The 13889-nt window shown below is 42.1% G+C and overlaps 1 long non-coding RNA gene and 1 pseudogene across 2 annotated transcripts; both read left to right on the top strand.

Annotated features, from left to right (window-relative positions):
• The first annotated feature begins 2193 nt into the window (after nucleotides 1–2193).
• Nucleotides 2194–13665, top strand: LOC133390029 (uncharacterized). 2 transcript variants are annotated; one of them, XR_009764275.1, is made up of 3 exons: nucleotides 2194–2248; nucleotides 11613–11753; nucleotides 12679–13665. It is a non-coding gene; the product is annotated as an uncharacterized LOC133390029 (long non-coding RNA). The 2 variants fall into 2 exon arrangements; XR_009764276.1 differs by lacking the exon at nucleotides 2194–2248 and adding an exon at nucleotides 6432–6501.
• LOC133390815 (rhomboid-related protein 2-like) lies at nucleotides 4086–5165 on the top strand (annotated as a pseudogene).
• Nucleotides 13666–13889: the final 224 nt, after the last annotated feature.

Here is a 13889-nt window from a genome sequence, read left to right as displayed (position 1 = left end):
CCGGCAGTGGCTCTCTAAGTTATCAAGTTTGTGTTTTCCCAGCCCTCCCTGGAGATGCCACGGCTTGAACCATATGAAACAACTGTACTCTACCATTGAGCTGAGCCCATTGACTGGAATCCCATCTCTCCACCTCTGAAAAAGGCCATCAGCACCAGCCACATAGCACCACTCAGTGAAGCCTTCATCCAGTGAGAGTCACCTTGTACTCAGCTCAGGGTGCTAGATTTGGGGCCCCTCAGCTACTTCAGCATCTTTTTGTGTGCTTGATGCTTCAATCTGAAGGGAATCTGATCAACTCATTTGTATTAATGAGCACTGCTGTTCTTCTTTGTGGAGGTCCTGCAGGGTTTTTTGGGGGTCTGTGTGTAGAGGAGAGAAGATCATGTATTGATATATTCTTATACTCATTCTGCTATGATAAGACTGAACTTATCTCCATTTATTTTCTTCAATCTGCTCAAAAATTCAAACACGACAATCATGTCATTCTTTGAGTTGCCTTTATACAAAGGTGAAGAGTTCTAATCTTTTAAGCTGTCCCTCACTGAAGTCTTTCTATAACCCCTCCTCGTTTTTGTTGCCCTTTTACAGTCTACAGTCTGTTCTATTATATCCCTCTCAAAATAGGATGATCTGAACTGCACTTGGCATTCCATCTGCAGATGCACCATTGATTATATAGTGACATTCTGTTATTTTCTGCCTTGTCTTCCCATTTCTTTTGTAACAATCCTCCCTTTATGCCATACTCCTTCCTAGATGACAGTGAATTGAGCTAACAGAAGCTGTTCAGAGGGACTCTGAGATCTCAATAGTAATGGTCAGTTTAGCACCCAACATTGTGTAAGTATTAAGAAGTTACTATTTTTCTCCATTGTACACAAGTCTGTATTTATCCACACTAAAGTTCATCCACCATTTTGTTGTTAACTTAGACAATGCTAAGATGCTTCTTAATACTGAGATAAATATGACTGAGATAAGACTGGGACAGTATGGTAAGCGGCAGTAACGCAGCCGAAGCTCTGCTCACGGCCGGAGTTCAATTCCAACGGAAGGAGGAAGTCGAATCTCCAGTAAAAGGGGTCGAGGTCCACTCAGCCTTCCATCCATTCGTGGTCGGTAAAATGAGTACCCGGCATATGCTGGGGGGTAAAGAAAGGCCGGGGAAGGAACTGGCAATCCCACCCCATATATATGGTCTGCCTTGTAAACGTTGCAAGACGTCACCCTAAGAGTCGGAAATGACTCGCACTACAAGTGCGGGGACACCTTTACTTTTATATCTATATCAAAGTATTTATATACCACCCTCTCACAAAATATCAGAGCAGTGTACAGTCAGCAACATAAAAATATTTAAAAGCAACACAAAATAGTCATTAGAATGACTGGCTATTCAACAATTTTTTAAAAAACAGCTGCATAGGGCTGTCGGCACAAAAAAGTCTTAAAGAGGCACCTGAACATCAAAATCAAGGATGCCTGCCACATCTCTGCTGATATTTCTCTGAGGTCGGGGTGCTGTGTGCAACAAAATACGTGACTGGTAATATCTGATTATTTTGCACAAATGTAATTTTTATAGATATATAGAAAGATTATAAAAATATTAATAGGTTTATAGAGATGTTTTTAAATAAAATTAATAAATTAAAAATTAAAAATCTACAGGAGCTTGCAAGCAAGCAGATGCATAAGCAGGATTTTTATTTCATTTTACCCCTTCAACCTAAAATGATTATAGTGGTTAAGCTATGAATCAGGAAGCCCTTGGTTCAAAACTTGCCTCTTCCATGGACTAAATTGGTGCTCTTATTCTCTCATTCTCAGTCCCACCACCTACAATATAACGATAATAATGCTGGCCTATCTTTAGTTTGGTGCTTTTGCATCCAATATTGTCATCAGAAACTCAAGTAGCTTCTGTGGCTCAATGTACCTTTTAATGCTTTGGCTGATATGCCAGATGTATCCATATCTGAATAGAAATTGCTTAGCCACTTTACCTATGCTCTGCTAACCTTCCATTTAGATGGTTGCTAGGGTTGCCAGGATCATGGCCTGAGACTGATCCTGTATCTTTAGGAGAAGAGAAAGTCAGCCAAGTGCAGGTGTTCTTGCAACACTGTAAAGGGAAAAAACTCAAGGTTAAATTCTCCCTCCCCCCTCCACAACTTTTAAAGATACAGAAAACCTCTTGGTTGCCAGGCCTGACTGGTGAGTGGCAGTATAAGATTGACAGGTAAGCAGGGCTTGTAATGAATGGCCTCACGGGCTATTTTGAGGGTCATGGATAGCTGGCCTAATGAGGCTTGCAGGCAGAAAGTCCCCCTGCTTTGCACTGTATTCTTTGATCTTTTGAATGCCTTCCTAGAGACTACAGGACTTTATATATTTAACAATATTTAACTGTTTTCATTCTGGTATTAATTTAATTTTTAAACATTTCATGGATTATATCTATCATTGGTAAACCACTTTACAACTGAAGCTTTTAAATGTAATGGAACGGAAAACAGTATTACTTTAGGATACAAATGGCCACACCGTTTCTGGAATATTTTTATCTGCATCTCTATTACATCACTATTAACCCTTCATTATTCATAAATTCCATCCAAATATTATATATTTTAGAGGGTTTATTGTTTCAATTTTAATTAATTAAAATTTCAGATTTGCTTTTTGGACATAACATCTTATTTCTGAATCATTAAACAGTGTCTGATCTATACTTACTGGTGAAAAAAGCAGCATTGTGGTGTACCTCTGCCAATTCAACCACCTGTATAGTATTATAATTCTTTTCAAGCTATGGTTTGGTGTATGAGGGCCACAGAGGTGCAATTAAACTATATAGTTTGTGCTGGGGAAGCAGCAGTTTCCTAAATCTTGCCCTATTGAAGCAGCTGTTTCTCAATGAAGTAATTTTGCACTAGTAATTGATTTCATCCCAGCTTCAGACCATAGAACAGAAACAAATACGGAAAATCCAAACTGCTACCTCGCTGTCATGCTAAGAAAAATAGGCAGAGAGTAAAATTCCATCAGAGAAATGTTTTGGCTTCACACTGAGATGAAACCACACTCAGTAATTCAGTTTCAGGCTGAGAGAAAACTTAACTTTCCAAAAAGATAGGAAAAGGAAGACTCTGCATTCTTTCAGAGAGCATAGCAAAGGGGGTAAATGTTCCAGGTTGAAAACTTTCTCAACCCTTTATTTTTTTATTAGCAAAATTTAGACTAAGGAGGTTTCAAGGGAAGAAGTTAAGTGTTGCTGAGAATAGCACTGTGAACTATTTTAATAATTTTAAAAGTACTAAAAGACCTAGTTTTCAATGAGGTAGTAAGTCTGTTTCTGGATTGTGCCACTTCAGACTGCAGGTGGGAGTTCTCATGACTGAATGTGCTGTGTGAATTGTTGATTTATTGACAGAAACAATTCCATATACACAGGGCTTTATCCTGTCCCACTGCTGACAGAAGCTTCTTTAATCCAGCAGAGATTTATGCAAATAGAAGGGGGAGGGAGGCGATTTTCCAAATTCCCCTTTTCTCCTGCAATTCCCCCCATGCTATTTGAAAGGGTCTCCCAGCATTCCTTTCTGGAGCAGATTGGGGAGGATACAGTGAGATGCAGAGAGAAGGGAGAATTAGTTAAAATTGCCTTGTTGCTCCCTTTTCTCATTCATGGAAGCCTCCACTGGATTGAATGGTCTTTTGGGTTTCTCCCAGTCTTTAATTTTTCCTGTCTTCAATTCACCATATCTCCACATCAGTTTGAGATTTTTTAAAAAAAGTTCCCAAAAAAGTTCTTTAGCGTTTTACTGTACATTCCCCCTAATATACACATTTTATATCCAATTTTGTCCAACATACACATTTTGCAAGCTCTTGCTCCTGATATAATGCATTTGTGTTTGTTATTTTCACTAATACATGCATTTTAATGCACATTTCCCCCTAATATACAGATTTCCCCCCAATATACAGTGGGGGGGCAGGCGAGTGGGGTTTTCTTGCCCCTTTGCTGCCTCAGCGCTGCGCTGCATGGCAGGCAGGAGTAGGCTGACTCTAACATGGAGCTTGAGCGACTGAACTTGGAGAAGGCTCCGGAGTCACAGGAGGAAGATGAGAGAAATGAAGGCAGAAACGGTGCGGCTTGTAGTAACTGCGACAACATCCATGACACGCTTTCTAAATGGATGCTTCCAGAAGAGGCCAGGGCAACCTACCTTGAAGGAGCCAACTGCATCCCACCACCTCTCTTCACTGTTGCCATCAGTGTAGCTGAGATGGCTGTGTTCATTTACTATGCTGCTTTGAAACCCCAGAAACAGGATTAGTTTATATTTCAGGAGTGATTGGAGGTTCCTTGGCCAGCTCAGTCTGTGATTGAATTGAACTGAATTGAAACTTTATTTTTACCCCGCCCTCTTTCCAAACTGGAACTCAGGGCGGCTTACAAATAAAACTACATGTAGTTAAAAACATAGAAAAACATACAATTAAAATACAATTAAACTATGCACAATCTTAAAACCGTAAAAGGCACTTAAAAATCTAAAAACAATTTAAAATAATACAGATAATAATATAAAACAATAAAAAAGTCTTTACTTGCCGACGGAAGGATGGCAAGGAGGGGGCCATTCGTGCCTCCCTAGGAAGGGAGTTCCAGAACCTAGGAGCAGCCACCGAGAAGGCCCTATCTCGCGTCCCGACCAATCGCACTTGTGAGGGTGTTGGGACTGAGAGAAGGGCCTCTCCTGAAGATCTCAGGGCCCGTGCAGGCTCGTATAGGGAGATACAGTCTGACAGATAGCCTGGACCTGGGCCGTATAGGGATTTAAAGGTCAAAACCAGTGATCCGGAGGAGTCTATTCTCTTATTGGAGTATACTTCATGAATGTTATAGTGAACTTTCAAGAGATGATTCCGTTGTTTGGAGTTGCCAGATTACTATTCATCTTCCTAATAGTTGGGCAGATGTAGGATTTGCTTTGTACAGAAGATTTCTTCCTTCTGTGGATGGCCCTGAGATATTCTTCCTTCCTTCAGTGTCTGAATGCCACAGCTCTTCTCGCTGGTGTATTTGGGACTGTTCCCGGGTGTTTTGCCTGCAGCCTTCTCATTGTTTTTCCTCTTTGGCGCATTAGGCAGGTCAGAATTAAGCAAGGTCTGTGCTGGGGCCACTTCAGTGACTTCTTTGGCAGATCTATAAGGAGCTTCAACTAACATGGGAAGGAAAGCTGAGGGATGCTTTGCATGATCCAGGTTGCAGGAGAAAGTGGGTGTATGAGAAGACCTGAACTACTGCTCAGTGATAATGTGTGGAAAGATAGAACTTAACTTCCTCGGTGAGTCTATGGGTGAGCATCTGTAGTCTATGCAGCCCCACACAGGGAAGGTGTATTTGATCTTGCCTCATTTGCCCTTGCAACGTGTATACGTTTTGTTGTTGTTGTTGTTGTTGTTATGTGCCTCCAAGTCGACTGCGACTTATGGCGACCCTATGAATCAGCGACCTCCAAGAGCATCTGTCATGATCTTGTAAGTTCAGGTCTGTGGCTTCCTTTATGGAATCAATCCATCTCTCCTTTGGCCTTCCTTTTTTTCTACTCCCTTCTGTTTTCCCCAGCATTATTATCTTTTCTAATGAATCATGTCTTCTTATTATGTATCCAAAGTATGATAACATCAGTTTCATCATTTTAGCTTCTTAGGATAGTTCTAGTTTAATTTGTTCTAACACCTAATTATTTGTCTTTTTCGCAGTCCATGGTATGCGCAAAGCTCTCCTCCAACACCACATTTCAAATGCATTGATTTTTCTCTTATCCGCTTTTTTCACTGTCCAACTTTCACATCCATACATAGAGATAAGAAATACCATGGTCTGTATGATCCTGACTTCAGTGTTCAGTGATACATCTTTGCATTTGAGGACCTTTTCTAGTTCTCTCACAGCTGCCCTCCCCAGTCCTAGCCTTCTTCTGATTTCTTGACTATTGTCTCCATTTTGGTTAATGACTGTGCCGAGGTATTGATAATCCTTGACAAGTTCAATGTCCTCATTGTCAACTTTAAAGTTACATACATCTTCTGTTGTCATTACTTTAGTCTTCTTGACGTTCAGCTGTAGTCCTGCTTTTGTGCTTTCCTTTTTAACTTTCATTTTAAATTGTTTTAAATTGTGTTTTAAATTGTTTTTAAAAGATGTGTTTTTAAATTTGTATATTTGTTTTTAATGTTTTTAGCAGAGCTTGGAAAAGTTACTTTTTTGAACTACAACTCCCATCAGCCCGAGCTCTGTTTTTTAGTTATTGTAAACTGCCCAGAGAGCTTTGGCTATGGGGCAGTATATAAATACAATAAATAAATAAATAAATTTTCGTACATTTCTTTAGACAGTGAAGTGCATCGCAAAATTCAGAGAAAGGTGAATTTTGAGGGATAGCTCTCCCCGTTATACATTTGGGAAGTGCAAACTGGGTAAGTTTACATTAAAATATGAACCAAACCAAATTTCTCCTTCATCCCTAGTGGAGGGGATAGAAAACTAGAATGTCAGAGAGAAGACCCAAGTAGGGAGCCATTTAGTTGTATGAGGGAACATTCAGTCACATGAGTTCCCATCTACAGCCTGAAGTGGTGCAGCAAGTAGCGGACAGTGGGGTGGGGTGGCAGCACTGACTTGACCTCCTGGCTGTGGCACTGGCATTGCTTACTGGAAGGGCAAGGGCAAGGCGGTGGGGATGCTTGTGCTGTGAAGATGTGCCTGCAGGAGCACTGGATTGGCTCCACCAGTGCATTTGCACAATACCGACCTTCCCGCTGCCTTGCCCCTCCCTCTCGGCCTCTGGTAAGCAGCAGTGACTCCACTGCCGGGAGGTTAGGTAAGCGCCTCATCATCTGCTACTGGGTAAAGCCCTATATACCATGTCAATAAGTACCTCAGTTGCAGGCAACCAGCCAACCAACCAAAACTCATGAACAGATTTTTGAAAAAAGTGAATTGTGAGCACATAATCAGGAAGCCGCAGACCTAAACTTACAAGATCTGAACAGGGTGGTTTATAACAGATGCTCTTGGAGGTCGCTGACTCATAGGGTCGCCACAAGTCACAATTGACTTGAAGGCACATAACAACAACAAATCACCACAAAGTTAATTGTTGTCAACATAGATAATGAGGGCATATGGGGCAGACCTTACCAACCACCACAACAAAAAGTCGCTGGGCAGAAGAGACTAAAGTGGTAGTCTCTTGTTTTAAAGTCTAGACATGCAGGGTAGACAGACAGTTCAGAGTCAAGACAGTGGCAGGAAAGGAAGTTAGTATTTCCCAATCTCCCCCCCCCAACATAAATGTAAATAGTTGGTTCTGTTCCAAAGAGGTCAGGAAGCAGCTGAACTGCAGAGAAAGAAAGGCAGGTTGAAGAATTTATAGAACAAACAAATCCCTTACATTTCTGTTTAGCCCAATCCTATGCATGTTTGGTTGGAAGTAAATCCCATTGCATTCTGTGGCTCATGTGAGAAAGTGTGTACAAACTGCAGCCTTTGGAAAGGCTGGTTAATGTATCTTCTGCAGTTTGCAAGCACGTCTCTCCCATGAAAAGAAATGAAATTCTCACTTTCTAAAAAAAGGGGGGGAGGCATAACAGTTGCTAGAGAACACAAGTAGGAAGAGTACTGTTGCTCTCATGTCCTGCTCATGGGCATCCCATAGTCCTCAGGTTGGCTACTGTGAAAGCAGAATGCTGAACTAGATGTGCCTTTGGTCTGACCCAGCAGGACTCTTCTTATGTTGTTCAGACAGAAGCTCCACTCCAGTTGTTTTCAGGTTTTAATAACTATAATAACCATTCGTTAGTCTTGTACAGGCATAAGAAGAACCCTCTGGGATCAGACCAAAAGTCCATATAGCCCAACATTCTGTTCCCACAGTGGGATGCCTATGGGAGGGAGGCCCACTACCGAGACATGAGGGCCACAGCACTCTTGTGATCCCGAGCGACTATTATTCAAAGGCAGGGCCAGTCCCAAAGGGCAGCTAGGTTGGGCCCTGGCCAAAAGCCCCTGGAGCCACAGAGGCCCCTGAGGGGCCTCTCAATAGGATGGGGGAGGAGTAGCGCTCCTTTTCCGTGATCTGTGGCAGACTAGCTGCCGCCGATCGCAGAGAGGGAGCTTCTTCTGTTTGCCCGTCTCCCCTATCTTTTGATGCTGTACATGCCAGACTGCCATTAATCAAGATGGTGGCTGAGGCTTCCCTAAGGGGCTGAAGCCTCTGGCACCATCTTGATTGATGACAGTGCTGCACGCTCATAGCAGCCTGCGCAGCAGCAAAAGACAGGAGAGATGGAGCCAGCCAACGGGTGGGCGGAAGAAGCTCCCTCCCTGCAAGAGACAGGTAGGCATGGGTACGCATGTGCATGTGTGAGCGCAAGTGTGTGTATGTGAGCATGCATGTGCGCGCGCCAGGGCCCGGGGCAAGCTGGTGCCCAAGGGGCCTGGCATGTCTGGACCCAGCCCTGTTCAGAGGTCTCTGATTCTGGAGGGAATCAAAAGGGAAGTCTGAACAACTTATAGTATCTCACTCCACTTGGGCCTTTTAGGGGTAAGAAGGCAGAGGTGTTTAGCATCTTGCAGGATTGGCTCCCACTGTTTGGAAAAGTTGCACTTTCAAATATGGTTTCTTTCTATGATGTAGGGGATCAGTGACACGCAGGGAACAGGGTATGTCATCCAAGGTATAAACCAATAAAGTCTATCCTCACTCTCCCCATGGGGATCTCTGATTACATCTGATTGGCTCTGTTCCAGAAACCAGAAGTCTTTTGGCCAAACATGTTCTGGCAGCTCCACATAATCCACATAACTCTTGAGACTTTTTTGTAGTACTTATCACTCATGTTAATTCTCCACTTTCTACCCTGGATGGATTTATAGTTGATTTTTGAGCTTAAAAAATATACTTTTCTCTGTTGAGTCTACACTACTCCATAGAATGCATTCCTGAAGTAAATGTCATGCCACAAAATTCCATCCCGCTGAATCACTTTAGTTTATGCTTCCTTAGATATTCTAGTGAATCATGCTAATTAACTAAATGACAAGTGCCTGCAAGTTCAGGCAACAGCAGCAGGAAATATGAATCTAATAATGGTGGTCCCATTGCAAAGATATTTCGCATTAATCTCTTCTTGACTGCAAACTTCCAGATCTGTTTGAAACACCAAAGGCTACCCTGTACGCAAAGTAGCTGCATCCTCCTGGAATCAAGTACAATACCTATGCTTGCTTAACCTGCATAGCAGAATGTGAGAGTGTAAAAATCTCACTTCCCTTGGAGAGGGCTTCAGCTCAGTGGTGCTTGCTTTGCATTAGAGGCCCAAGGTATAATCCCCAGCATTTCCAGTTAGGACTGGGAATGTCTCCCATCTGGAACCCTTCAGAGCTGCTGGATGGACCAATGATCTGACTCAGTATAATGCAGTTTCCTAGGTATCTATGATATTCAAACTGGGATTCAGTCATTCACTAGAGTTGCCACCTTTATTCTGCCAGAACTCACCTGTCTTTAATAGCAAAATGACAGGCAGATATAGGTGAAAGATTCACACACATACACATTTCCATAAGAGACCCAGATGGCGTCAGTAATACCTATATTTTAAAAATATAAGAAGAGTCCTGCCAGATCATATGTTCCCATATGACTCAGCTGTCCAAAATTCCTGGAGCTGTGTGGAATCCAGCTAAGTGGAAACAGCAGCAAGGCTATTCTGGTAATATCTAAAGTTGCCAAATGGAAACCAAGGCAGCTCACAATAAGAAATAAACCCCTTTAAAATCCAATAACCATAAAAACAAGTATAAACAGTTACAAAACTGCTTAAAGTGTCATGATTATGAATTTTGGGTTGGGTGAGTGAAGTTCCTTATCACCTGAGGTTGCAGTTCTGTGCATGCTTCCTTGTTTGAGTAAGCCCCATATAATATATTGGGACGCTTCTGAGGAAACAGACATAGGACTGCACTATAAATATCTTTACAAGTTATGTAAATAATGAACATCTTTGACAGTCATGCTTATATAAATATTTTTTCATACTATGTCCCCATAAGTATCTGATTTCACACTATGGTTGTACATTGTTATTTCCTCTACATTGTAAGTGTGCCCTTCTTGCTTGGGGTGGTCATGGTTCCCCTCTGTTGTTTTCATCCTTGTCAGGAACTGCTGCCAGTTCCCACCAGGACTCAATTCCCAAACCCAGGGCAATTGATCCTGGCCAGACACAACCTGTGCCACCCTTCCCAGGGCTGAGTAAACCAACAGCAAAGTCTGCAAGGTAGGTAGACTGCCCCCACCCCTTAAACCTGGTCACCCACTCTGGGCAAGATGCCCTCCCCAATTTCTTGCCACAAAACCATTTTAGAAACCAGTCTTTCTTGACAATCCTGAGGGGCAAATTAGGCTGAGAGATGGTGAGTCAGCCACTCTGATGGAAGTCTGTGAGGGGAACTGGGTGTCTCCTAGCAACTTTCAGCACCCTTCACTAACTATACTTCCCAGGATTCTTTGAGAGAAGCCATGACTGTCCAAAGTGAAATAAAGACCTGGTGTAATGTGGCCAGGGACAGCTTTGGTTTAAATTTGGGTGGGAGGCTACATGTGCCTGCTGTAGAATAAAAAGGTGGGGGAAAGGCTGAAAAGCAATGATACTGTTCACAATGTTTTCCTTTTGGAAAGGAAAGGGGCTTCCCTTCTGCCCAGTATGAAAGACCAACCCAAATTGTGTTTGCATTTTGACCAATTTGTAGGGCAGTCCCATATCTCAGAGAGAAGGTCAGGTCTCCTGCTCCCCTGGTGCATTCACTATAGCTGCACAATTTCCCTGCTTTTTAAAGTTTGATAGAAATATCTCTTGGCTATAAGTATGTTCTTAAACCGCAAGGTTTTTTGCCTATTAGTGAATATAGATAAATGATAGATAGATATAGATATACATGCAGATATAGATATAGGTGTAGTAAGCTGTCATGTGATGGAAAAATGACAGAAACATGACACAAATGCCATGTTTACATTATAGAAAAGCTGAACTTTTTATTTGTGAATATAACAAGCCCTTTTGATTTGAGTCACAAAGCCAAATTAAACCATATCCGTGGATCCTGATTCCTGGATGACTGTAAGATCTTGACTGAAATGGAAGACATTTCAAACATGACTTCAATTAAAATCAGAGCATTTGGACCATATAATATAACTTCAGGTTATTAGGAATTTCCCATTTAACTACCCTAAGTGCCCCAAACACAAAAAACCCACTGCTGATAGCAACTTTCCCAAAAGCAATAATCAGCTGACCTTTTATGCTGCAAATCTCTTAGACTGGAATCCTATTTTGGTCCTCAGTGCATGATAATCTCTTTTATTTTTAATTAACTGGAAATTTCCTTTTGGTTTCATGTTTTGACTTTGCAGAGGCAAACATTTTTCTTACAATGCTCCTTCTTTAGGCCTGTTTCATTCTTTGCTGCGAGGAGATCATAAACACAAATATACTAAGATGGACACCTCTCTTTGCAGAAAGACGCATCAACAACTGGGTTTGGACGTGAGGGCAAAACAGTACTGGGACAGAAGATCATAGAAGACCATTGACTTTGAAGAGTACAAATATAAAACACATGGGACCCAATCCCTGTACACTACAGCCTCTTGGGAGAGGTGGGGTTGTGGTGGACTGAAACTTCCCTCTCTTGAATACATTATTGGAGTTATCACCAATGAACTTATCAGGACCTCTTGGCAGCTTGTTCAGCCCAGCAGCCAAACATTTAACACCCATTGGCACATGACAAATTCATGGAGATATAAATGGCTACCAATCACGATGATGATATATCAGAGGCAGCATACCAGCCTTGAACACCAGTTGCTAAGGATTATGAATGGGAGAGGGCTATGGTTCTCATGTCCTGCTTGTGGACTACCCACAGGTGTCTGGTTGGTCACTATGGAAACAAGATGCTGGGCTAGATGGGCATTTGGTCTGATCAGCATGGCTTATCTTATGTACAGTAGGGCCCCGCTTACCGGCGTTCCATTTTGCGGCGTTCCGCTCTGCGGCGGCTTTCAATTCGGGGAAATTCCCCATTTTAAAGCCGATTTTGTGCTTTTACGGCATTTTGCAACATTTTCACGTGACGCGGCCCATTATAGTCAATGGGTTCTGCTTTACGGCGGGAGCCTGGTCCCTAACCCGCCATATTAGCGGGGCCCTACTGTACTTACATGAGGTTCCTCTTTTAGCTAGGGACGTGCATAAACCTCTAGCTGACTTGCGGCAATGGACCTTTCTACCGATCCCACTAAGATAAACATGGGGGGGGGTATGAAATATAACAACTGACATCTTTTGGAAACAGGAAGAATTCATTGCTCAATAACTTCTTGTTTTTGTAGTTCTGTTTTCTTCCCTTTGCCCATTTCCATCTCTCCAATTCTTTCCCAGTCTTTCACTACGGAAAAAAAAAAACCACTCTCAAAAACCCGCCCCTCTCAAAATACAAATAGTGAAACGATGTAAAGCAAATTATGCAAAGTTATATAAAGGAACAATCATTTATCTTCCTTCTTCTTCCTTTTACAGAAGTCACTTTGCCATAATAATTGGCTGTCCTAGTTGCAGAATCTGACATGTCAGGAGAGAAGTACATAAACTCTGCTGCAGCATGGTGTTCTGAAGACTGATTACTAGGCATCTGTTTTGCTTGTACTTCGAAGATACAAAATAATGTCCACCTCCTGTATTTGAATAGAGGCATAATGTGCTTACCTGGGGCATCAGTCTGTCTTATTTTGTTTTTCTCCTCTTCAAGAAGATTTCCCTTTCAAATATGCAGGAAGCTGTGGTCTGTGGGGAGCCATTTTCACTCTGGCCGGATAAAGACTATCCACAGACCACAAAATCTTATCCTGTCGCCAGTTGCGGGACAGAACTCTTGAGATCGTTTGTAAGTCTTCGATTTGATAAATGGATCGTGTTATGGGGAAACTGAAATATCAGGTTGGCAGATTTAGTCTAATTGACCCGGATGACTGGCATCAATTACACATTGTACTGTGGCCAGTGACTGCAAGCAGACCTCTCTCTGTGGCCTTTGATTCTTCAGCCAGCTTTTTGCCTATGTGTTTCCTGAAGACCCGAAAAGAACCCTCGAAGATGGACAGGGATATCGAGTTGGAAAAACTGATGGAATTGTTTAAACATCATTATGTCTATGAAGGGTTTAGGACAACAACTTTGTTTGTATGGAGAGAAACACATACAAACATACATGCACTGACAGTAGGAGAATTCCACACCAAAGACTTCCTTTTCAAACAGCAATAAATGTTCTTCAGTTTCACTTACTCATGAGATGTCTTTTGTCCTTGATTGCTGAAGGACACATAGAGGCGTCAATACATGCGGGGTGATAGGAAACAATGCATGCCCAGCCCAAAATTGCATTTGGGCATGAGCATCTCGCTGTCATTGTAATGTGGATATGGTACCCTTGCCCGCATTGTGTGAGCTGCAATGTAGGTGTGCATCTGAGTGTGCAGTGGTGCCCAGTTGTGCATATTCTTTCCAGTCCAGTAAGGGAAACTACATACAGAACCTGCTTCTGCACACAAATCTCCTGTTCTAAATGAGAGCAATTTTATCTCAGAATATAGGCTGTACTACTACTACTACTACTACTACTACTACTACTACTACTACTAGTAGTAGTAGTAGTAGTAGTAGTAGTAGTTTTTTGTGGAGCTGCTATGGATGTCCACTCATTGCATTCTATTCAGATGAACAATTTCCTC

Source organism: Rhineura floridana, chromosome 8, assembly GCF_030035675.1.
Source record: "Rhineura floridana isolate rRhiFlo1 chromosome 8, rRhiFlo1.hap2, whole genome shotgun sequence".
Lineage (NCBI taxonomy): Eukaryota > Metazoa > Chordata > Lepidosauria > Squamata > Rhineuridae > Rhineura > Rhineura floridana.
The sequence above is the reverse complement of the archived record's forward strand: the minus strand, read 5'-3'. Positions and strand labels throughout refer to the sequence as shown.